This window comes from Panulirus ornatus, chromosome 38 (genome assembly GCF_036320965.1).
Source record: "Panulirus ornatus isolate Po-2019 chromosome 38, ASM3632096v1, whole genome shotgun sequence".
Taxonomy (NCBI): domain Eukaryota; kingdom Metazoa; phylum Arthropoda; class Malacostraca; order Decapoda; family Palinuridae; genus Panulirus; species Panulirus ornatus.
The window spans coordinates 13,277,371-13,305,004 of record NC_092261.1 but is presented as its reverse complement, the minus strand read 5'-3'; the positions used below and the strand labels follow the sequence as shown (position 1 = coordinate 13,305,004).

The 27,634-nt window shown below is 43.4% G+C and overlaps 1 protein-coding gene across 2 annotated transcripts in view; it reads right to left on the bottom strand.

The window, feature by feature from the left end:
• The window catches only part of Nup44A (nuclear pore complex protein Nup44A), a 541,896-nt gene that overhangs the window by 492,342 nt on the left and 21,920 nt on the right, over positions 1 to 27,634 (bottom strand). For both annotated transcript variants that reach the window (XR_011715428.1, XR_011715429.1), the window contains exon 8: positions 15,805 to 15,967. The gene's annotated coding sequence lies outside the window, so the exon portion shown is untranslated. The remainder of the gene's footprint in view (positions 1 to 15,804; positions 15,968 to 27,634) is intronic.

The following is a 27,634-nucleotide window of genomic DNA, read 5'->3' as shown; positions in this document are numbered from 1 at the left end:
AGAGATGCCTGGAACAGTCGCTGGAACCGGTAATACAATTAGAAACATGATTTCAGGCGAAGACAAAACTCAAATGAAGTAGCGTTTCCAATCAGGGGTCATGGAGGGTGGGTGGTGTTCATCAAACCAGACTTTGTAATTACGAGGCCACAATGATGGATGAAAATTACATTGAGCGATATCATCACAGTAATTCAAACCACATGCCTTCCTTCTCACACTACCACACCACCATCCGCCTTCACTGTGGTACTGAGGCCAAGTCTCCTGCAGAAGAGCCCCACAGAGAGGACTCTCTCCGTATGTGTAATTTCACGTCTTAATATGTCAGTCAGCAGTTGAAGCCATGGACAGAAATTCATGTGATGATGAACGTATCATTGAAAACTGAGGACAGTGGACAGCCCTCCTACGTAGCTTTAATGGTACCTGTTGCTAAAACATTAGCTCTGCCCGCTCTACTGCCTGCCACCACCACCACCCGACCCTTCCCACTGTGTCACATGCCACCACTACCACCCGGCGCTGCCCTCTCCACTGTACCGCCCGCTGCCACCACTACCACCATCACCACCACCCGGTCCTTTCCACTGTATCACATGCCACCACTACCACCTGGCCCTGCCCTCTCCACTGTACCGCCCGCTGCCACCACTACCACCATCACCACCACCCGGTCCTTTCCACTGTATCACATGCCACCACTACCACCCGGCCCTGCCCTCTCCACTGTACCGCCCGCTGCCACCACCACCACCCGATCTTGCTCACTGCCCCCGCCTGCCACCATCATGACTAATCCCTTCCAACCTCACCGCCTGTCGCCACCTGTGCTGCCACGTGGACACTAGCGCAGGTGGTGCTGTGCTGGCCACTAATGGTGTAATGATGGCCGGACACCAGCTGTTGGCGGTTGATCCCGCCCGCTAGCCCTCCTAAGCGACGCTTTGAGGCGGAGAAAACACGTGATTACATTAGCAATGCAAACTGTGGGCAGCTCAGGGCAGGGCTGGCACAACACTTGTGTACATCGTCATGTTAGTACTACATCCTCCTCCTCCACCACCTCCTCCTGGTGGGAGAACAGTGCAACCCCCCCCCCCCCTCTCTCTCTCTCTATCTCTCTATCTATCTATCTATATCTATCTATCTATCCATCCTTAAACACACAAACAGTGATCACAAACACTAATCATAAAGAGTAATAACAAATACTAACCACACTATCACACATCCACACTCTGAAAATAAGTAAAAGACACACGCACACACACACACACACACACACACACTATAATTTGCCACGGGAAAAAACACTGTATCATCTTGACCTTCTTGCATTCTATATTCCTCCATATGTTTATCGTTTTCCTTCATCCTCGATACGTATGGCGTATAGGGACAGAAGATAGAAACGACCATTTTATCTGCTTCTATTCCTTTCGTTGCATATAACGACAAAGGGCTAGACGAAGAGACATTGAACAGCTATCATACCCCACAGGTAACCCGGCATGACACAGTGTATACATCATATGTTCCTAACTGCAGTTTACTCAGGAACTTGGCATTTACGACGTCTCGAGATTCTGTATACCCTTTTAGTTCAGAAGCCTCACCACCCGATCTGGGGGACGATTTTGACCTCCTCCTCACAAGGGCATGACGCCTGCGCACTATACGGGACGACCCCTTGGTCTCGATGGCGTGACGTTATGACCTGGCTAGCGATATGGGTCAGGGAAAAGGTCATGGTAGGATAAGTGAGCGAGGTTTGTATCGTCGACTTCAAGAGGGTAACTAATGTGAAATGTAGTCTTTTAGGTCATATTTGTCTAGGGTTTGATGATGAATCCCTCCAGGCAGTGAGAAGGAATTGGTTCAATTTTAAACTGACTGACATAATGTGTCTTAATTTTACGCTTGGATCTTGCAGTAATCAGTCCTCCCCCAAATCTCTCTTTTCTTCATATATAAACTGTTTTTTTTTTTGTGCCCGACGACTCTGTGTGTGCAAAATGAGGCTCTCTTAAGTCGGTAGTCTTTGTGCGGTATGGAAATGTGGAAACGTAAATCACAAGCCTTTCCTCTGGTGAGGCAAAATATGGATTGTTAAGTCCTTAAACTTTGTGAACTGTTGTTAGTGCGTTGGAGGTCAAGACCGTAGACTTATATGTATATATATATATATATATATATATATATATATATATATATATATATATATATATATATATATATATATAAACCATGGAAAGCTGTGTAGGTATGTATATTTGCGTGTGTGGACGTATGTATATACATGTGTATGGGAGGGGTTGGGCCATTTCTTTCGTCTGTTTCCTTGCGCTACCTCGCAAACGCGGGAGACAGCGACAAAGCAAAAAAAAAAAAAAAAAAAAAAAATATATATATATATATATATATATATATATATATATATATATATATATATATATATATATATATGCTGATACTTTTTCCAAAAGATCGCAAAAGATGGATATCCTGTAATGAAATTTCATATCCCTGAAGACTTTTCATTGAGGTTAGCTACGTTCTGCATATTAACGCAGGGTAAAAATAACAAATGAAATCAAGGTTCACGTCCCAAGTAGACACATACTATGAAATATGGTTAGCTCTCGTTATTTCAGTAGGAAGCGAGAGAGTAAAAATTTTATTTTCTCTTTTTCTTTGCCTCTGTGGTTAAAGAGTAGAATATTCTATATTCACATATGTGATTAAAGAGTAGTATATCGTATTAACTTAGATATTTGGATACTGGGTTACGGCTGGTACCCACGTTACTTTGAAAAGGATCAAGGTGACACACTCCTTTGCACAAGTTCTGAGACGTGAGCATTGGTGTGGAGGCGAGACGTGACGGTGAAGATCAACGGTTCATCAGCGTATATCGCAGAGTGAAGCGGTCGTGTGTCTGATCAAAAGTTCATCGCAGAGGAACTAACTCTCTTAGTGATATGAGCACAATGTCCTACAACTAACCTATCCTAACCTAACCTAACACTCTTAGTACTATGAGCACAAGGTCCTACAACTAACCTAACCTAACCTAACCTAACCTAACACTTAGTACTATGAGCACAAGGTCCTACAACTAACCTAACCTGACAGTTAGATGTATTCGAACACTTTCGTATGGCCTGAGTAGGATGGTATACAGTTAGGGATGGCTTTGTTCCCTTGTCATCCACCGGGAGTCACAATTCAACCCGGAACCTAACCTAACCTAAACTAACCTAACCTAACCTAACCTAGCTCATCGCCTGAAGGGTTAAATTCAGCTGTATCTACTACGCGGCCCCCGGGCCGCAATGTGGCCCGCATTTGCGGAAAGGAAATAAAAATCATCAACGAAGACACTGTAAGTAACAATTGTAATCATAAGGGGACGGAATGCCCCAGTTATCGAACTATAAAGTGTATGAATCTGATGTAATCCTTTTTATGGCTTGAGATGCCTTTTTGTACAATGATCCTACGTGTATACATGTATTTTTACAAAGCTTTTGCTACCCGATCGAAATTTTCTATTACCGCAATGGGCTCCTCGTTATTTTTCTTTTCCAGTGAATAGCACTTGCGTTTTAAATCGTATACTGTATACTCTTCCTCTCTTATCTTCTTCCTCCGTTTCTATACATATACTCTTCCTCGCCTCGTATATTCCTCCTTCCATCACACATTCCTCCACACACACACACACACACACACACACACACACACACACACACACACACACACTGAACACCTCCATCAAGTGTGGGGAAATGGAAGCCAAAAGTGAGCTCGTAGCAATTTTCATTCCACTCCAGCATATTCCACGTTTAAATATTTACTTCCCTGCAAATTAGAAATTCGTTTTCCTTTTTTTTTTTTTTGTTGTTCGTGTGTGTGTTCTGAAATACTGCATAATTCCATTGGCAACTAAATTGCACCACATTCCTCTAACCTTAACAAAGAGTTGATTAAATTGCATTCCTTATTAATGCATCTTTTTCGTCTCTATTCACGTCAGTATTCGTCTAATCACAATTATCTCTCCTCTCAGAGTTTGCTTGGTTCGTTCTCTGGTCATTCCTAGATGTTTTCTTGTTTTCATTTTACTTCTCATCCACCGCACGGTCACCCAAGGGAAGCTACGTACGTACCTTCGTATCTTACATCTCATCCATCATCCCGTCACAGTTCCATAACATTACATAATACGTCCAGGATCATGATTTTGTACATATCATCACTATGTAGATTCTGATCGTTTTCTGATGGAGTTCTTAGCCTCCTCAGCGAGCTATTGACACGAAGATTTTTACCTGGTATTCTATTTCGGTTCCCTACAACAGTTGTATCATGACAGCGATACTCAACAACGGTTGTATCACGACGGGGACACACAACAACAGTTGTATCACGACGGGGACACACAGCAACGGTTGTATCACGACGGGGACACACAGCAACGGTTGTATCACGACGGGGACACACAGCAACGGTTGTATCACGACGGGGACACACAGCAACGGTTGTATCACGACGGGGACACACAGCAACGGTTGTATCACGACGGGGACACACAATAACAGTTGTATCACGACGGGGACACACAACAACAGTTGTATCACGACGGGGACACACAGCAACGGTTGTATCACGACGGGGACACACAGCAACGGTTGTATCACGACGGGGACACACAGCAACGGTTGTATCACGACGGGGACACACAGCAACGGTTGTATCACGACGGGGACACACAATAACAGTTGTATCACGACGGGGACACACAACAACAGTTGTATCACGACGGGGACACACAACAACAGTTGTATCACGACGGGGACACACAACAACAGTTGTATCACGACGGGGACACACAGCAACGGTTGTATCACGACGGGGACACACAACAACGGTTGTATCACGACGGACACTTACAACAACAGTTGTATCACGACGGGGACACACAACAACAGTTGTATCACAAAAGCGACACACAACAACAGTTGTATCGTGACGGTGACTGTATTACGTGACCCACCCTAGTCTACAGCGTCTCTCTAATGACTTGATTTATTGTCAATTGTGTACCAAGCAGACATCAGGGGGAAGTTATGACCGACTCCTTTCCCACCAGCCATAAAACTAATGGAAAGGGAGACAGGGTGAGAGAGAGGGAGAGACGAGAAAGGGAGAGAATGAAGGAATGGGGCAAACGTTGGAAGGAGGCGAGAAAGGGAGAAATTAGAAACCAGGAGACAAGAAGGTTCGGAGGATTTTGTAGGGAGGGAGGAAGACGAGGAGAAGCAGAGAGAGAGAGAGAGAGAGAGAGAGAGAGAGAGAGAGAGAGAGAGAGAGAGAGACCCGTCTATTCTCCTCAACTATATATTCACTAAATCTATTCTACCTTTATATCCTTTTTTCATGTATTTTCTTCTTAAATGCTTGTCGCTTTTTACTGCATAGTGAGGCAGGACCAGAAACAAACGATGAAAGGCTTCAGTTGCTCACATTCACACTCTAGCTGTCATGAACAATTTCCTCAAACTATAACTCCCTATCCACAACTAAGCTTCAAAGACCTTCCTGTAAAATTCCTCCGACCGCTTCATGTACCGTGGTACAAGCCAGTGACATCACGTCGCCCCCTGTATACCACATCGCTCAAATTTGCTCTGTCCCATGCACGCCTCACATCCTCCTACATACTCAGGCCCAGAACAATCAAAGCAACAGTCACTTCATCCTTTCATCTTGTCTTTGGTTCCCTTTTCTTGTTCCCTCCGCTTCTAATACGTATACCCTCTTAGTCAATCTCTTCGCATGTCCAAACCATTTCAGTACACCCTCTTCAGCTCTCATACAATCTCGTCTTACTGCCACACCTCTCTCGCACCTTATCAATTTCAATATGATAAAACGCGTTACCATATGCATGTTTCCACCCTCTTAATCACCACTCTCCTTAGGCACCTCACTATAAGCCATATATATACTGAAAATCCTAACGAAAAATTTAATAACACGGTCATCCCCCTTTCATGAGAAATTCAACTGCAGCCCCATCCACTCCAGCCACTTTGCCATGCCACACTTCATCTTACGTAAGGCATTTACTACCGCCATGACACTCTCTTCGCATACCTCCACGCACCAACAACCAATTTCCACCACTCTATCATCTAACACATTTAACAGTCCTTTAAAATACTCGCTTCTTTTCTTCACCTCTTATTTGCCTGTCTCCACTTCCCTAACTACTCCCTATTAAGGAAATTTGCCAATTCGCGCGGAAAAATCTCTATGGTAACTTTGTGGAACTTTGTATCTTAAAAATTCTACAAGTTTTCATAGTCGTTCTTGGGAACCCTTGATGAAAATAAAATATATCCAGGGCTGCCGTAAATAGCTCTAAATATTTTCCACCTCCCCGTGACCAAAGTTCTCGAAGCTTATGATTTGGAGTTGACGGAATTACTGCCGGTTCACATTACGAAGACTGCTTATCATCAGCCACCATCCCCTTGTGAGGAAACACCAGCGTTCCAGTCCCCTCCTTCCCTCCCTCCAACCCACTGCAACACCAGCGGTAAATACAAGAGTGTGTGGCAGACGACACCAGCCGTGTGTGACTAGCGCGCTGTAGGTGAAGAGATAATTCGGCTGGCCTTGTGACTCAAAAAAACAAAAGCGAAATCCTGTACCTAATCCACGACGGATTAATCCGTAAGTCTGTTTGACCTGCGAAAAGGATCACCAGAGGCAAGTGTCGGGTGGGAAACTATATAAGATTTTATGCGACGCATCATCAGTATTCAGCGTTGTCTGTCACCCTGGCTCATGCAGGTTCCAGTCTTCCTAACTCCGCATCTACTCCGCGTGCGTCAGGATTAATATCCAAAGCGTATCCTTAGGTCTTGGATATGAGGACGAGATTAACTGCCCTGGTGGACTACACTTTGTCCTCCCTCCTTGTCCGCAGCAGGTCCAGACCCCAGAGGGACAGCAACATAAACTTGCTCTTACCATTGTCGCGCTAACAGCACCAGCCTCCACGAAATAACCTCTAGAACAGCTGCCACACACACACACACACACACACACACACACACACACACACACCAATAAAAGTGTGCGTCTCCCTGAGCACTGTCCTCAGTATCTTCCTCGAAAAAGTTGAAGCGGCCAAGTCACACCAATTCCCAGTACATCTTTCATCCCTCGCGCTGATGGCCTGTGTACATCAACTCGGCCGTGTACGTAGAGATCAGTTCTCGAAGATCGCTCGGGGTTTTCCTTTCAGAATCTCGTCGGAATATCCGGGTGTTGGTGGTCGTCTGCTGTCTGTAATACAGATCTCTCAAGGCGGTAAAAGTTTGAACGGGACGAGTGTGGTCCTTTTCGACCACAGTTACCCAGAAATGTCACCGATTCTTCTGGGAACATGCATAAACTATCTGCTCTCCCTTTCTCTCTTTTTTTCCCCCCTACATATACAGACACACAAGAGAAGAATTATACGCAATGGACGCCAGTTTACATATTTGCGTTAGGTGGAGGGACAAGCAAGGCTTATGTCAAGTTCGTGGAAGCATACAACAAAAAACGGTTCCCTTCCGAGAACATGAGCACGAAAAACAATTATCCATGAAAATCAAAACCTCAAATTCAGGTAACGAAACAGAATCACCCCTCCATGAATCTTCGGCGTTATTGAACATCATGATATTATCAGGACTCCGGGGGAAGGCATCTGGCAGAAAAAAGAACACCAGACTGTCCTTCCACATTATCTACTGGTCCACCACACAAAGATGCAACAATTTAGCGACAGTGATATCAACCCACTCGGTACGGTGACTGACCCCCAGCTGGGTGCGACGGCTCGAGCTCTCGAGAGCGACCACTCGGCCTCTTGTGTGTGTGTGTGTGTGTGTGTGTGTGTGTGTGTGTGTGTGTGTGTGTGTGTGTGTGTGTGTACGATGCAATACGAAGAGTACCATAATGTCAGAAACTGTATTGAAGTAACAGCAGCTGCCGCCAGCACGACACAAGAGTCTTCCCAGTGAATGTCTACTGTGATACTGGAAGCAATGGCAGTGGGTTATCTTAGCAAGTAGTCCTCAAGAATATATATATATATATATATATATATATATATATATATATATATATATATATATATATATATATATATACTATTCGCCATTTCCCGCGTTAGCGAGGTAGCGTTAAGACCAGAGGACTCGGCCTTTGAGGGAATATATATATATAACATACAATGCAAACCAACGCTCTTTGTTAAGGTTGATTCATAATAAATGTCTAAAACGAGACTGATTCACCGCGATGCACTACTCCTCATCTGAAAGACGTCCTCACAGTTCCGCGATGTCACGGGGTAGAGATCTAGGGAACATCCAGCAGAGTTTCGAGTCTTCAGCACCGCCAGGGACGACAGACGACCATCTCCGTAAATACGACGGATTGCAAAACCGACACAACAGACAGTGATCAAAAGGAATGTCTCGATCCGGGGATCTAAGAAGGCCATCCTACGGAGAAACGAAAGCTAGTACTATCAATCAATCTTTCCTGTCATATATATATATGAAGGAACAGAGAACGAGGCCAGGTGAGGATATTCCCTCAGAGGCCCAGTCATCTGCTCTTAACGCTACCTTGCTACCGCGGGAAATGGCGAATAGTTTGAAAGATATATATATATATATATATATTTTTTTTTTTTTTTTTTTTTTTTTTTTATACTTTGTCGCCGTCTCCCGCGTTTGCGAGGTAGCGCAAGGAAACAGACGAAAGAAATGGCCCCCCCCCCCCCCCCCCCCCCATACACATGTACATACACACGTCCACACACGCAAATATACATACCTACACAGCTTTCCATGGTTTACCCCAGACGCTTCACATGCCTTGCTTCAATCCACTGACAGCACGTCAACCCCTGTATACCACATGACTCCAATTCACTCTATTTCTTGCCCTCCTTTCACCCTCCTGCATGTTCAGGCCCCGATCACACAAAATCTTTTTCACTCCATCTTTCCACCTCCAATTTGGTCTCCCTCTTCTCCTCGTTCCCTCCACCTCCGACACATATATCCTCTTGGTCAATCTCTCCTCACTCATTCTCTCCATGTGCCCAAACCATTTCAAAACACCCTCTTCTGCTCTCTCAACCACGCTCTTTTTATTTCCACACATCTCTCTTACCCTTACGTTACTTACTCGATCAAACCACCTCACACCACACATTGTCCTCAAACATCTCATTTCCAGCACATCCATCCTCCTGCGCACATCTCTATCCATAGCCCACGCCTCGCAACCATACAACATTGTTGGAACCACTATTCCCTCAAACATACCCATTTTTGCTTTCCGAGATAGTGTTCTCGACTTCCACACATTTTTCAAGGCTCCCAAAATTTTCGCCCCCTCCCCCACCCTATGATCCACTTCCGCTTCCATGGTTCCATCCGCTGACAGATCCACTCCCAGATATCTAAAACACTTCACTTCCTCCAGTTTTTCTCCATTCAAACTCACCTCCCAATTGACTTGACCCTCACCCCTACTGTACCTAATAACCTTGCTCTTATTCACATTTACTCTCAACTTTCTTCTTCCACACACTTTACCAAACTCAGTCACCAGCTTCTGCAGTTTCTCACATGAATCAGCCACCAGCGCTGTATCATCAGCGAACAACAACTGACTCACTTCCCAAGCTCTCTCATCCCCAACAGACTTCATACTTGCCCCTCTTTCCAGGACTCTTGCATTTACCTCCCTTACAACCCCATCCATAAACAGAGAAGAGGTAGTAAAAGCTTTGCGGAAGATGAAAGCCGGCAAGGCAGCAGGTTTGGATGGTATTGCAGTGAAATTTATTAAGAAAGGGGGTGACTGTATTGTTGACTGGTTGGTAAGGTTATTTAATGTATGTATGACTCATGGTGAGGTGCCTGAGGATTGGCGGAATGCGTGCATAGTGCCATTGTACAAAGGCAAAGGGGATAAGAGTGAGTGCTCAAATTACAGAGGTATAAGTTTGTTGAGTATTCCTGGTAAATTATATGGGAGGGTATTGATTGAGAGGGTGAAGGCATGTACAGAGCAGCAGATTGGGGAAGAGCAGTGCGGTTTCAGAAGTGGTAGAGGATGTGTGGATCAGGTGTTTGCTTTGAAGAATGTATGTGAAAAATACTTAGAAAAGCAAATGGATTTGTATGTAGCATTTATGGATCTGGAGAAGGCATATGATAGAGTTGATAGAGATGCTCTGTGGAAGGTATTAAGAATATATGGTGTGGGAGGCAAGTTGTTAGAAGCAGTGAAAAGTTTTTATCGAGGATGTAAGGCATGTGTACGTGTAGGAAGAGAGGAAAGTGATTGGTTCTCAGTGAATGTAGGTTTGCGGCAGGGGTGTGTGATGTCTCCATGGTTGTTTATATATATATATATATATATATATATATATATATATATATATATATATATATATATATATATATATACAATTAAGAGGCTAGCCTTGAAACCTATGCAAAAAGCGGGTATTGGCTCAGGCAGTTCAGTTGGAGGCACAGTCCCGCTTGCTCTGTTGAGGTGAGTGATGACGTTTCCCTGGGCGTCATGATCCCGCCGTTTGTCATATCCGACTTGACAAGACGAGAGAACACACATGCCGGAGGCGAGACCGATAACGTCTTTTCCTCCCATGACGAATGTTGTTACAACTGCAACCTCTCTCCCTCCCTCCAACTCTCCCCTCCCTCCCACGACGAGGAGGCAAGCTGGACGCTGCAATTCGACGACAAGACGAAAAATTGAGACAAGGAAACTCGCGCGCGCGAGCATTTGGCGACCGTTAACCATCATGGCTGTCGTTATACCCGTCGCACCCAGCCCGCTGGTGCTGCTGCTCCATCAGCACTAACTGGGTCAACATGAGTACACATTCTCAGGGAAGGGCAGGCCCGGGGGAGAAGGGAGGAAACAGACAGTCGCCATCATAGCTACCATTAAGAAGAAAACATGCGCTGTATTCTTCAAGTGTGCTTCTCGTTGTCCGTCCTCAAATGACCACGGGTATTGTCTTGCATTGCCGTGGAATGTAATTATTAAAGAAGGGAAGGCAAGCTGGACGGGTTCTTATTCTCTCTCGAGTGGGAGCGACAGATGGCTCTCCGTTACTGCAGTGCAATCAAAACAAACTTGGTCTAGGTGATGCTAGCTCGGGTGGTGCACCTACAGCATCCACGGTACCTTTAAAATGCTATCAAGACATTCCGAGTGATGAAGAGAGACTGGTGCTCTAGATAGGATTCGTGACAGCTTTATAGTTAAAAGAAAAGAAAATTCTGACGGATGATGATGATAACACCAGCACGAATGGAAATATAGCAAACAGACTCGATATTTGGGGATAGCCAAGTTACCCCATACGCGTAATGCTAACGTACACACAAAAATCTCTCGTATCCATAACTTTCAGCAACAAGAAATACCTTATATTCACGTTCGACTTTTTCTCTATTTAACAAACTTAAGCACATGGTCAGAACCCCTCGCTAAGATGCCAGTGGTACAGGACATGCTGAACCTATCTTGTCCATTTTCTACTTTCTCTAGTTTCCATTGATAACAACACTTCACTACCTGAAACGCCTTCCTTCATAAATCAACAGCTTTTACCAAGATCATGTGTCTATTGTCATCGCCGCATCACAATTTGACAATCGTGGTTGGTTGCATTTTGAGATATCTTCTGTATCTGCGGACCGCTGAGCGGGTGGTCAGACGGGGAAGCCAAGCCTTCAGACTCTATCGCTTAGTTTCATTTATTGTTTACTTTATCCTTTATCTATTCATCGTAGAAAACACTTCTTAAATGTAGGTTGATGAAGGAATTGGACGTTCCAAAAAGTATGCATATAAGAACATAAAAATTATACAGATACAGAGACATCTCTCCCATCGGTTGTGAGTCCTGACGAGACGTTGACAAGAACCTAAAGTTTCACATCCATCCAGAAAACGAGCCAGCAGTCCGTTCTGCAGTAGTCTAAATACATTCAGCACTTAAGTCTCATTCACCGAGGCTTTCACCGTACTTTTTCACTCTCTCTCTCTCTCTCTCTCTCTCTCTCTCTCTCTCTCTCTCTCTCTCTCTCTCTCTCTCTCTCTTGTCCCACCCTCTGCGTTACTCTGCATATCAACTTCAGACTATTATCATCTTTAACTGCACCCCTTTCTCAGAACTCAAAATCAATTCACCAATGCTAAACCGTCAACCATTCAGGCTTACCCCAGTCACGTAGATTATGTTGTGAAGCTAGTGGGGAAATTATACAGATGGCCCTTGAGTAAAATGAAAAAAAAAAAACAGCACTGTATTCTGTTAAATATAAGTAATAACAAAAGAAATCACTCCAGGCACTAGTCTCGCGTTGCTAATACCTCGTCTCGGTAACCAAATTACCGATAGGGTAATTGGTCATCTCTTAATATCATGGTAAGACATACCCGTAACCCTTACATCTAAGTCGATGGTTTTGTGAAATACAGTGTATAAAAAAAAAATGACAGAAGAACTGTATAGAAATCGAGCTTATGCTCTCTCTCTCTCTCTCTCTCTCTCTCTCTCTCTCTCTCTCTCTCTCTCTCTCTCTCAGGCTTCAATGGCAGATAATGCAGTATTATGTTTGGCGTCCGTGCGTATCACTAGATGGCCTACCTACACTGAAAGGCACTAATTTGGGATGATTGTGTTTATGACCAATAATTCATTGATGATTTGTGTAAAGCCTTCACCATGTTAATTAAATCCCCACAATGGGATTATCGGAGCGTTAATTAGCCCACCTTAATCATGCTAGTGGCGTATCCATTTATATCTCCAATATCAACTGGAGGTGTATATATACACTGGTTGGGTTGTTGGTAGTGGTTGGTGACGTAGGTCTCGTAGTGGTAGTGATGGTGGTGGTAGTGGTAACAATGCTGTCACTGAGGTGGTAGTTCTTGGTTGTGGGTGGTGGTAATACTGTTATCGTAGAGGGGTGGCAGTTCTTAGTTGTGGTGGTAATACTGTTGGTGGTGGCTCCTGGTTGTGGTAATACTGCAGTCGGTGAGGTGGTAGTTCTTGGTTGTGGGTGGTGGTAATACTGCCGTCGCTGAGGTGGTAGTTCTTGGTTGTGGGTGGTGGTAATACTGCCGTCGCTGAGGTGGTAATTCTTGGTTGTGGGTGGTGGTAATACTGCTGTCGCTGAGGTGGTAATTCTTGGTTGTGGGTGGTGGTAACACTGTTGTCGTTGAGGTGGTAGTTCTTGCAGGTAGTAAAGGCAAATACCGGTGCCATTCCGACGACAGTTCGTGGTGGTAGCAATGACACAGGCGGCGGTGGTATTGCCGGAGTCGTAAAGATGGTCGTTCTTGGTCCTAAACGACTATGTACATATAAGTACACGACCGATGGTCGTGTACTCTAGCAGGCGTTGCGAGAGGTCAGCAACGCTGCTATGGATGGAATCGATGGGCTCATATTTGCAACATCAACATGCTCTTCAGATCTTGTTACCCTATTTTTTTTTTTCTTTTACGTGACAATTTCGTAAACAGTAAATGATTTACACTCCGGATTACGAAGGTATTTAAAAGGCAGGTCGTTTTGCCTTGGTTGTAATGAACAGGGTGTACGTTGCTTGGCTACATATCAAAGCACTATCACATCTATCCCCCAAACAAAGAGTATAGCGTGTGGTACGTCTGGTCTGTTAACATAGCGGGTGCTATCCTTCGTGCAGGAACCAGAGGGGAGCGTCCTTTGGCCATGCAACATAGCGGGAACCATCCTTTGGCCATGCAACATAGCGGGAACCATCCTTTGGCCATGTAACATAGCGGGAACCATCCTTTGGCCATGCAACATAGCGGGAACCATCCTTTGGCCATGTAACATAGCGGGAACCATCCTTTGGCCATGTAACATAGCGGGAACCATCCTTTGGCCATGTAACATAGCGGGAACCATCCTTTGGCCATGTAACATAGCGGGAACCATCCTTTGGCCATGCAACATAGCGAGAATCATCCTTTGGCCATGTAACATAGCGGGAACCATCCTTTGGCCATGCAACATAGCGGGAACCATCCTTTGGCCATGTAACATAGCGGGAACCATCCTTTGGCCATGTAACATAGCGAGAACCATCCTTTGGCCATGTAACATAGCGAGAACCATCCTTTGGGCATGCAACATAGCGGGGACCATCCATGGCCATATAACATGGCGGAGATTTTTTGCCTCAACCAAGCGGTCGGATGCAGTGGCCAGTTTTCAAAATCTTCAGGTGTGTGGCTGAACGTTTTGGACTAAGATGCGGTCAAAATCATGATCCCATGAGCAGACGAAGGGCTGGGCGCAACTCTAGTCAAACTTTCGCTTGGGGGGGTGGGTGGGTAGGTCAAAAGCAAGGAACAGCTTCGTAAATAACCATAAGGATGGAGTTACTGTACTGTACTTCAAATGCAAGTAACTTGTTATTCCAGGAACGACGAATGGGGGCGTCGGATATGGCTCTCAGCGTAATGCAATTCAAGCCATGCCAAGTCTCCCGCACTAGGCGGGGAGGGGGAGACACGCAATCAACTGTGGTCGCCAGCCGCTCCCGCCTCAGAGGACATAAATCTCCCTCACTGTGACCACTCAACGCTTACAAAGCGAACGCCGTCGCATTTCAGCGTCGCCGAAGTCAGACGCTGTATTCTTTCTTAACAAATTCGATTAGAATTCCTGCCAGAACTCATAGGGGCTTATACTGATTAATCACTTCAGTCTGAGTGCAGTCTAGCGTGTGGTTCTTAGCTACTTCTGACGGCGAGTCAAAGGACATTTGCACAAATGAGTTGGCAACAGAAGCAAGTGCGCCATCCAGCTAGCCTGAGGCAGCGCCCTGGTGTTCACGGTACCGTACGGCCACTCGTTCTCACACAGTAGAGTTCTTGTTGATATCTTCCTGCTGCGTGTGCATCTCGACTCATATGTATGTACAAACTCCTCTTTAATTAAGACATAAGAGAAAGGGGAGAGGGGGGGGGGGGGGTTAGACCTTGATCTTTTCTCTTTCTGGATCTTTGTCCTTTAATGGAAAGAGCCTCAACTTTGGGTTAAGGAGGTCAAACGACCCATTCCACTAGAATTTTCCGCTTTCATGTCTGGTGATGATCATATATTGCCTCCAGATTCGGGGTGAGAAGCGCCGTTGGTGACCAGGGTGGTAGCGGTGAATAAGAAGGTGATGATGATGATGGCTATTGTGGTAGAGGCAGTGTTGGAGAAGTGACTATGGTTATGGTGGTGTATCGCTATACTCTATTCTGCAAACCCCCAAAACCATATTCAAAACTGAACCCTATGCTGTTCAGACAGCTGGGGCCTGATCCCCACCTAGTCTTTGACGAAAAGACGAGTGAAAAAAAAGTCCCAACCAAAAACAAACGCTAGTGTGAAATCCTGCATGATCACTTCATCTTTCATGACACAGAACGACATTTCTCAAGAAAAGAGAATCTCCAGGCGAGACAAACACTCCCAAAGACATTGTGGCCTTCTTACGTAATGTCTCAGAATCTGAGAACTTCCAGCGTGAAAATTATGACTTTCTGAGGAAACTGAGGTAATCCATTAGAATAAAACTAGCCACTGGAAGCCTCAGTGAAATGAAAGGTGATGGAACGAAGCTGAAGGGAACTTACCGTTATGCTGTCAACACTGGCGTACGAAGACTGGTGACACACATACAAATGGGAGGAATGGAAGATCTCCTTACATGTGCAAGAGAAGTGTGCGGTGTGCGGAAGGCGGGAGGAGGGTGGATGAGAAAGGGTACTGAGTGATGGGACGACGAAGTTAAGTTGCCTGTGAAAGAGAAAAGAGAAATGTATGGGCGTTACTTGCATGGTGGGAGAGCGAATTACTAAAAGATGTACAAGAAAAAGCGGCAGGAAGTCAAAAGGAAAGTGCAGGAGCCAAAAGAAAGGGCAACTGAGAGTTAGACTGAACAAGTATCAGCAAACTTCAGGGAGAATCAGATGTTTTGTAAGGATGTCAAGTGTGAGAACAAGAGAACATACGAGAGATGAGATGCCTAAGGATTGGCGAAATGCCTGTACAGAGAGGGGAAAATTGAATGTTCAGATTGCAAAAGGTATAATAAGTTTCTTGAGTGTACATGTTAATCTGTATGAGAAGGTCGTGGAATACACAAAGCATCAGACTAAGAAACTGCATACATATATATATATATATATATATATATATATATATATATATATATATATATATATATATATATATATAATCATAGAAGGGAGAGCTTCAGTACACAACATCCATTATTACTGAGGAGCAGGAAATAAAACGACTCTCATTAAGCCATATTGGAGGAGGGATGGAGCGGCCCTGCCCCAACCCTCTCCTTCCTGCTGCCTCGTCAAGCCAAGTTCAAACATGAGCAAATTACATTTCTAATTCATTCAATGTATAATTTTTGGAAACTGTATCAGATATCCATAATCTTGTTTTTCAGTAAAGCTTATTCACGTGACGAGTAAATTTCTACTATATATCTCGCTTATTTGGCATTCCACCTTAGTAGGGTTGGCCCCGTCGTGCTCAAGGGTAAGCCGTCGTGCTCAAGAGTAGCCCGTCGTGCTCAAGAGTCGCCCGTCGTGCTCAAGGGGTGGCCCGTCGTGCTCAAGGGGAGGCCCGTCGTGCCCCAAGGCTCGCACCGTCAAATTCAAGGAGGTTAAACGAGAGGTCCATTCTCAGTGTCTAAAGCGGAAAGCACGAGAGGCGTTCACCGACACACCGTTAGGCAGTCATAATGACCCGAGCGTTGTCACAGTCCCCCATTACTTCACCCCATGGAGGTCGTTTCGACCTGTATCGCTCGCGGGATGATAGTGGCGACGCGAGGTTATATACTTCCCCGCAAATGGAACAGCTCCCAGCCGGGAAAAGGAGCCTATCCAATAGTCTACTGCTGTTGGCATTTTCTTGTGTATATTTCCTTCCGTCCACTCTGTGTGGTGCCAGTGGTCACTTGTGTTTCGTGGTGTCGGAGAGCGCACACGCGCACACACACACACAGACACACACAGATTGATTGAGGACACCGTTAATACAGACGGCATACGTAAAGTCAAGAGGTTCTTTCATAGCAGAGAGCATTCAAGAGATGGGGGATGCCCTCCAGAGTGAAACTCCCTCCCTGTGCAGTTCAAATAGGTAATTACGCGAGAGATACAAAGAAGCATTTTTATCGTATCAAAGTAGCGGATGAATGGACTGAGCTAAATAAGGAAACTATGGAGAGTAAAGCGCTATATGTTCGAGAGATGGGTCGCCATGTGTGCACAGTTCCCTCTCTTCCCGTACTTTTCAAATAGGTGACTACAAGCGGGTAATCACAGACGCAAACAAGAGCCTCCTGGTGGAGTGGTGAACGTTCCAACTCATAACTCTTAAAGAGTCCGCGTTCGCGTCCCCCGGGTAAAGCAAGTGGCTGACTCCCAGCTCAGTAGTTCTTCCCCTGTGAGATTACAGTACTGGTATAAGATGGGGGTATATATATATATATATATATATATATATATATATATATATATATATATATATATATTTTTTTTTTTTTTTTTTTTTATACTTTGTCGCTGTCTCCCGCGTTTGCGAGGTAGCGCGAGGAAACAGACGAAAGAAATGGCCCAACCCCCCCCCCATACACACGTACATACACACGTCCACACACGCAAATATACATACCTACACAGCTTTCCATGGTTTACCCCAGACGCTTCACATGCCTTGATTCAATCCACTGACAGCACGTCAACCCCTGTATACCACATCGCTCCAATTCACTCTATTCCTTGCCCTCCTTTCACCCTCCTGCATGTTCAGGCCCCGATCACACAAAATCTTTTTCACTCCATCTTTCCACCTCCAATTTGGTCTCCCTCTTCTCCTCGTTCCCTCCACCTCCGACACATATATCCTCTTGGTCAATCTTTCCTCACTCATTCTCTCCATGTGCCCAAACCATTTCAAAACACCCTCTTCTGCTCTCTCAACCACGCTCTTTTTATTTCCACACATCTCTCTTACCCTTACGTTACTTACTCGATCAAACCACCTCACACCACACATTGTCCTCAAACATCTCATTTCCAGCACATCCATCCTCCTGCGCACATCTCTATCCATAGCCCACGCCTCGCAACCATACAACATTGTTGGAACCACTATTCCTTCAAACATACCCATTTTTGCTTTCCGAGATAATGTTCTCGACTTCCACACATTTTTCAAGGCTCCCAAAATTTTCGCCCCCTCCCCCACCCTATGATCCACTTCCGCTTCCATGGTTCCATCCGCTGACAGATCCACTCCCAGATATCTAAAACACTTCACTTCCTCCAGTTTTTCTCCATTCAAACTCACCTCCCAATTGACTTGACCCTCAACCCTACTGTACCTAATAACCTTGCTCTTATTCACATTTACTCTTAACTTTCTTCTTCCACACACTTTACCAAACTCAGTCACCAGCTTCTGCAGTTTCTCACATGAATCAGCCACCAGCGCTGTATCATCAGCGAACAACAACTGACTCACTTCCCAAGCTCTCTCATCCCCAACAGACTTCATACTTGCCCCTCTTTCCAGGACTCTTGCATTTACCTCCCTAACAACCCCATCCATAAACAAATTAAACAACCATGGAGACATCACACACCCCTGCCGCAAACCTACATTCACTGAGAACCAATCACTTTCCTCTCTTCCTACACGTACACATGCCTTACATCCTCGATAAAAACTTTTCACTGCTTCTAACAACTTGCCTCCCACACCATATATTCTTAATACCTTCCACAGAGCATCTCTATCAACTCTATCATATGCCTTCTCCAGATCCATAAATGCTACATACAAATCCATTTGCTTTTCTAAGTATTTCTCACATACATTCTTCAAAGCAAACACCTGATCCACACATCCTCTACCACTTCTGAAACCGCACTGCTCTTCCCCAATCTGATGCTCTGTACATGCCTTCACCCTCTCAATCAATACCCTCCCATATAGTTTACCAGGAATACTCAACAAACTTATACCTCTGTAATTTGAGCACTCACTCTTATCCCCTTTGCCTTTGTACAATGGCACTATGCACGCATTCCGCCAATCCTCAGGCACCTCACCATGAGTCATACATACATTAAATAACCTTACCAACCAGTCAACAATACAGTCACCCCCTTTTTTAATAAATTCCACTGCAATACCATCCAAACCTGCTGCCTTGCCGGCTTTCATCTTCCGCAAAGCTTTTACTACCTCTTCTCTGTTTACCAAATCATTTTCCCTAACCCTCTCACTTTGCACACCACCTCGACCAAAACACCCTATATCTGCCACTCTGTCATCAGACACATTCAACAAACCTTCAAAATACTCATTCCATCTCCTTCTCACATCACCACTACTTGTTATCACCTCCCCATTTACGCCCTTCACTGAAGTTCCCATTTGCTCCCTTGTCTTACGCACCCTATTTACCTCCTTCCAGAACATCTTTTTATTCTCCCTAAAATTTACTGATAGTCTCTCACCCCAACTCTCATTTGCCCTTTTTTTCACCTCTTGCACCTTTCTCTTGACCTCCTGTCTCTTTCTTTTATACTTCTCCCACTCAATTGCATTTTTTCCCTGCAAAAATCGTCCAAATGCCTCTCTCTTCTCTTTCACTAATACTCTTACTTCTTCATCCCACCACTCACTACCCTTTCTAAACAGCCCACCTCCCACTCTTCTCATGCCACAAGCATCTTTTGCGCAATCCATCACTGATTCCCTAAATACATCCCATTCCTCCCCCACTCCCCTTACTTCCATTGTTCTCACCTTTTTCCATTCTGTACACAGTCTCTCCTGGTACTTCCCCACACAGGTCTCCTTCCCAAGCTCACTTACTCTCACCACCTTCTTCACCCCAACATTCACTCCTCTTTTCTGAAAACCCATACTAATCTTCACCTTATATATATATATATATATATATATATATATATATAATATATATAATTATAATCACATTGTAAATGTTTGTTTGGAGTTTTGTTGCAGGTGTTTCACGACTTTTCCCAATTCAGGGTTGTGGTTGGGTTGTGGCTGATTTGTGAGCAGTGTTTCATATGTGCGTATGTTCTCTGGGATAAGGGATTGTGTTGAGTCTGAAATGCCTGCATGAATGGGTCCTAAGTCGGGTGTGGGAGCGTGGAAATTCCCTATTCTTGTGGGTTTTGTGGTTCAGGTGTGTTATAGTAGGAAGACCGCTCTTCTGCTTGCTCTCTTCACTGCTTAGGTGAGTGATGTGATTAATTAGATTCTGAACGTGTTCTAGGGCCTCTGTTAGTGATGACTGGATTTGTCTCAGCACGTCCCTTTTCTGGGGTTTTGTCCGTGTACGGGAGAAGTCTGGATTATATCATTTTCTACGCCCTTGTGGTGTGTGTGGGTGGAGATGGTACGGCGTGGGGGATCGAGAAACTGTCTATGGCAAACCTTTGGAACTTGGATTCCTAGCAATGTGAGAGCAAGCAAGACTGCTTTCCACTGCTAAATAAGTCTTTTTGGAGGCTGTGATGGTTGGGTGGGCCAGACGGAGTGTTACCAGAAGAGGAAAGTGGTCTGAGGATAGTGCTCCAGCTGGGTCCTTGTGTGCAGCGCTCTTGTGAGAGTGGTAGTCTGGTGAGGTCGGCTGCTGGAGGTGGTGGGCTGGGAGTGTTCTGGTCGGTTGTCTTGTGTAGGGTGAGGATATCTAAAAGCATGTGCCACTAGTTCAAGAGATGTCCATCACTCGGATTTAGGGTGTGGTTGTTGAGCAATTAATAAGTGAATAAATGATTATATATATATATTATATATATATATATATATATATATATATATATATATATATATATATATATATATATATATATATACGTATAAAAACCTAAAGGTGTTTGAATCAGGAGACATACTACTGGGTCATGACACTATCCCTCTTGGTCCTCTTGCTATTCAGCTATGCTCGTCACCTTCGTTAAATTTTAATGAATTTGCATTTAATTAAATTCCCATGCAAACGAGTGTTTCTAGCTGCACTTTTTCCCTTGACTAACGGGGGCTGTTTGAAGGCTCCTGTCATGTTATCATCTTCCTTTAAAATCTGTTAACGTGTTTGTATTTATTAAGAGACATTTGTCTTGTTATGAAAACGCCCGAGTTTGTTTTGTCTTCGTTATCGCCAACTATTGATTGCAACTGTTCGTCCCGACATCCTTCTAGTCTTCAGGGTCTCTCCCTTTTTGGAGGGAAGCCTATTTAGTCTCATGTGCAACAATATCGTTGCTGAAAACAAAAAAGAAAATATCTAGTCGTTAGATATTTCGTTAACGTCCAGCGGCAAGACCAACCTCGCAGTCATTTCATCATTTCCATTCTCTACCTCTGCCATGGCATCTGCGTTCAAATATTTGGACTAAATTTGAAATTCTAAATGACATGTATACATTTGTATGTTTCTGACCTGGGACATACTTGTCACACCAACGGAGCCGCGACAGATTAAAGTCCATCCTAAATCCACCCAGCTGTCGCTGGGGTACAGGCGAAAACACCTCATTTCAGGAGTCTCCATCACTTGACCCACTTAACCTCCGCGTGGACCAAATAATCAGACGCCCTGCCCAGGGTTCGAATCCGACCTGTTGTGCATATACGTACATTCTTCTACTCATCGACGTGCATATATATATATATATATATATATATATATATATATATATATATATATATATATATATATATATATATATATATATATGCTTTAAGAAAGTGGGTGTGTGTTGTTGATTCGTTAGTTAGGATTTTCATTGTGGGTATCGATCATGATGGTGAAGTGACTAAGGATTGCCGGAATGCATGTATAAAGCCACTGTATAAAAGCAAGGCGGGTAAAGGTCAGTGTTCCAATTACTGAGGTATAAGTTTTTTAAGTATACCTGGCGAGTTGTAAGGGAGGGTAGTGACTGAGAGTGTGAAGGCATGTATAGAACATTAGACTAGGGAGGAACAGAGTGGTTTCAGAAGTGGTAGAGGATGTGTGGATCAGGTGTTTGCTTTGAAGAATGTGTGCGAAAAATACTTAAGAGAAACGGATGGATTTGTATGTAATATTCATGGACCTGGAGAAAGCATACAATAGGGTTGATAGAGATGCCATACGGTATGGGAGGAAAGCTGTTATGTGCAGAAAAGGTTTACTCATGGGTGTGAGGATTGTGTGCGAGTAGAAAGAGAGGAGAGTGAATGGTTCCAAGTGAAAAGTGGTCTGCCGCAAAGGGCGTGTGATGTCAACATGGTTGTTTAATTTATGGATGGAGTGGTCATGGAGGTAAATGCAAAAGTCCAGGAGAGATAGGCAACTATGACGTCTGCAAGGGATGAGAGGGCGTGGGGAGTGAGTCAGTTTTTGTTTGCTGATGATAAAGGACTGGTGGCAGTTTCGAGTGTACAACTGCAGAAGTTGGTAATTAAGTTTGGAAGTGCGTTTGAAAGGAGGAAACTGAGAATGAATGTGAATAAAAGCACGATTATTAGGTTTAGCAGATTTGAGAGAGAGAATTGAATGGAGGAAAACCGGAGGAAGTGAAGTACTTTAGATACCTGGGAGTGGATATGGCAGCATATGGAACCATGGAAACGGAAGTGAATCACAGGAGGGGTGAGGGGGTGAAGCTACTGGGAACATGGAAGAATATGTGGAAAGAGAGATTATTGTCTTGGAGGGCAAAAATGGGGATGTTTGAAGGTATAGCAATACCAAAACTATTACCGGATGCGAAGTATGGGCTATAGATAAGACTGTACAGAGGAGGGTGGGTTTATTGGAAATGAAATGTTTGAGGACAATATGTGTTTGAGGTGGTTTCATGAAGTAAGTAATGAAAGGGTATGAGATAGCTGAAGAGGGTGTGCTGAAATGATTTGGATATGTGCAGCGATGAAAAGTTAACAAAGAAGATATATGTGTCAGAGGTGGAGGGAAGAAGGCAAACCGAGAGACCAAAGTGGAGATGGAAGGATGGAGTCAAAAGGACTTTGAGCGATCAAGGCCTGAACATGAAGGAGGGTGAAAGGCACGACAGGAATAGCGTGAACTGGAACGATGTAGTATACCTGTTGACATACTATCAATGGAGACTAAACTAGGGCATATGAAGTGTTTGGGGTCAAACATGGAAAGTTCTGTGGGGCCTGGTTGTTGATAGCAATACCATCCACTCCAGCCATCTTGCAATATTTCATCATACATAAGGCTTTCACCACCTCTTTCCTCTTTACCAAACCACTCTTCACGAGTCTCTTACTTTGCATACCACCCTCACCCAATCATCCCACATTCAACAGTCCTTCAAAATACTCACCCATCACTACCAGCTACTTTGGCCCATTTCACCAATGTTCCTATTTGTTCTCTTGTTTTTAGCACATCATTAACCTCCTTCCAAACCATCCTCTTATTCTTCCTAAAGTTTACTGATATTTACCAGCTCTAATTTGCCCTTTTTTAACCCCTGCACCTTCCTCTTGACCTTATGCCACTTTCTCTTATACAAACCTCCAATCACTTGCACTCCTTCCCTATAAGTACCACACAAATGCCTCCTTTTTCTCTTTCATTAGCAACTTTACTTCTTCATCCCCTCATTCACTAACCTTCCTCATCTGCTCATCTTCCACCTTTTGCTTGCCAATGCATCTATAGCACATGCCAGCACTGTTTCCCTAAATACTTGGTATTCCTTCACAGAAGTCTCTTCTCCAAGCTCATTTGCTTTCACCGCTCTCTTCTTACCAATATTGTTTCTTCTTTACCTAAATCTTCTACACATTTTCACACTTGCCTCCACAAGAGTGTCATCAGGTATCCCACCAGCTGCCCCTCACAGCACTTCTCCATCCAAAAATCATTCTTTTACATGTCCATTAATTAATATGTAAGCCTTTAATGGCCACTGACCATCTTTCTTACTCACAATCATATACTTGTGTATGTCCCTGTTTTTAAACCAGGTATTTCCAATCACCTGTCCTTTATCAGCACACTGCTCCACAAGCTGTTCTCCATTTTCACTCATAGTACTAAATACCCCATGCCCCCTAAACATACCCTCAACTGCCATATCTCTCACCTCACATCTAAATCACCCAACACTAATACCCTGTCTCTTGCATCAAAACTATCGACACACTCACGTTAACACAGGAAACGGTGGACAAGTATGATTTTTTTATATCAGGGTACAAGAATAACCCTCTCTCTTTTAAGATCCAGTTCAGACCAAAGGTACGAGAAGCTAACCAGCAGGACGGATATGTGGAAGCACTTGAAATTGCATTTAATCCTACATCCATATCCTGTTTTTCTTAACCTCCCCAGAAATGTTGTAAGCCTTTCCATCAACAGATGGCAAGAATGAGGCTTTTTCTTTTATCCTAGGAACTTCCTAAAATGCCTAATAGAGCACATACCTAATTCCTCATGTTTCTATTCCAGCTGAGTTAAGAGCAACACAACTTGAGAAACATTATATCCTCCCTGTACTGTACTAAAGTATATTTTCTAGGATGAACATCCCAGTTTCTTTGTCATTCATGATTATACATTATTACAACTTAACTGTTACAAATTTGACCCAGCACAGATTTGAGGAGAGAATTGGTTTATATGGGAGCAATATCTAATCTTTTTCAGACTGAAGATAGTTGCCAGCATTGAAAACAAGAGAAGCCAAGCAATTATAAAAATGTATTCCAGTAATGTTGGCCAACAAATGATGCATTTCGTTCAGACTGTTTCACAGGAAAATATCTAGTTCAAAATCAGTTTTCAAATTTTGACACCAATCATCAGAAAAGTCTAAATAATGGAGTTAGATTAGCTGAGGAAATAAAAAAACTGGTAGCACTCAAGCAATGATGAAATTAATTCATTCCTATAGCTTGTATGAAGATATTCAAACTGAATATGGTATTTTTAGGTCTGTAACTTTTTGCAAATAATGTGATATTAAGTATTTTATTTGTAATCCTTTCTACTGCTCTTTTATCAAAACTATTAAAAAAAATAAACTTTTATGCTTTTATGGACTCATTCACATGATGTTCACATGCATATATACTGTAGATGAACTTAAAATCAGGTTATTTTTTTATTTCATTCTCTGTGTGTGAAGTGGTGCAAGGTATAAAGGTCGTTCCATGTGCTCATGGAAGTTAAGGGAGGTACTTGCACACTGATGGAAGTTGCCACTGGGTATAATTTACCAAAATACACTACCATCCTATATCACCAAAAAACAAATTACTCAACAAGGGTTCCAGTTAACTTTTTATGAAAAAGTACAAATTTTGAGCGATGAAATGGAAAAACAATACGGAAAATTTCTTGATAAAGTGTTCTATCATTTTCCATGGGTTTTAATAAATACTATACTATGAATGTGGTATGCTGTGAAAAATAAAGTCAAGGTTCAAGAAATCTGAAAGTAAAATGATGCTGTTGGAAAAGACTGACTACAAGAATTTTGGGACAAAACAATCTGTCTCTTATAAGCCCTGAAGCAATAAGTCTTGCTAGATTGCCTGGTTTCCTTGCACTACCTCACTAACGCAGGAGACAGCGACAAAGCAAAATATAAATAAATGAATAACAAAAAGCATTCTTCAGGACAAACGAGAAAAAGTTATCCAAAGACATGCCAGTACAGGCTCCATCATCTAAAATTATGGAAATAACCATAAAGTGGGGCTACCATAATCCTTAGGATATTTGTCTTGCCTTCATGCTTACCAAACCTACCCAAACAACACAAGTACTACTGATCATTTCAAAATTCAGCAAACCCATCCTGAAATATACATTTACAGTATAGCTAAAGCATGGAAGGTGTAGCAACGAGCAAACTGTGATAAATGGGTGGATTAAGCTTTGCAATTGAACAGATGGAAAGAATGAGTCTGAGAGTGGTAACCCAAATCTGAAGTAGGGGAACAGATAACTGAAGACAATGGGGTGGGTTGGCTGGTCATAGATCAAATTGATCCTGGACACCATCAACATCACCCATCAAAGAAAGAAAAAACATACAAGAAGCTGCTACCAAAGAAAAGATGACCAAGTATCAAGGAAGAGGATGAGGAAGTTGAGAGTTAATTCAAGAAGAATAAGCTATCATTAGTATGTGAAAATATGAATACAATCCAAGTTGAGAAGCCACTCATGCTAGACAAGTCTCATCAATTAATGAAACTTTTCACCATCTAAGATTTAAAGTAATGGAACTGTACTATGCAAGGCTTAAATAATCTAAAATCTAGATATCTTATCTATCTGTATCTCTAACACCTGTTCCCTCTGGGAACTCGCATCAAGGGGTGGCCATGGCTAGAGTCTCCACTTTTCCCTGTCCTTATATGTCTCCCTTGCATCACCATCCCGTGCATTCTTCCATCATTTTTCAAGTCCATACCCTTGATCACAAAAGAAGATACAGACATTACATAAAGGAAGCAATTAGTGAGACTTTCACTTAGAATAATATGTTTCCCCAAGGTCCTCAACATCATAGTTTGGCAGGACTCTGATAGTATTCACCGTAAGCATTTTGGAGATATGATGGCTTCAGATAGTGAGATAGGTAGTAACTGCTAGGAAGCCACCAACCAGGGAGGTATGTTATCAATACTACCCATCTGGGTATTAGGAGGGTAAATGACAGTTGCATAGTGAGCCAGCACTTCAACAATTGTCAAGTCACACTCCTCTGACCAAGGAACTGTCTTTCCTTTCCGCCTCACCCTCACAAGGATTTCTGGCATTCCGTATGCAAATATACAATCTCTCCTTGTCAAACATAACACTTGACAACACTTAACTCACACAACATAGTTTTTGTAACTATATTTTCCTCCAAAGACCTGTCTTTTAGCAAAATGGTGGGAGCAACAGATAGTAGTAGTTAGAAACATTAGGCAGGAAAATTAGGTAGAAATAGTAGGAGGAGCATCATGTGAGACCATTATGTAGAAGGAGTAGGTTGGAACATTAGGTAGACACATTAGGTAGTAGTAGTCAGTTGGAACATTAGGTAGGAGTCTCTGGAAACACTGTGCCAGACTTGCCTTCTGCCCTTACCCTGAAAGGGTGAGGTACCAAAGGCTAAGAAGCAGCTTTGGAGTTTACCAATTATGAAGACTCTTTTGCCATGGTCATCTCTTTGAGGGAGTTCCAGGAGGAAATGAAAGATGGAGATACAGACATAAACAGAATGTGAGGGCAAACTGCTAATAAGAAATGAGTGTTGAAGACATAAAATGATGGACAGAATGTGAAGGCAAACTGTGAATATGTGCTAGTTTTGTATAGTCTGAATAATTTTTGCACGTGTGCATTTTTACTCTTTAGTACAA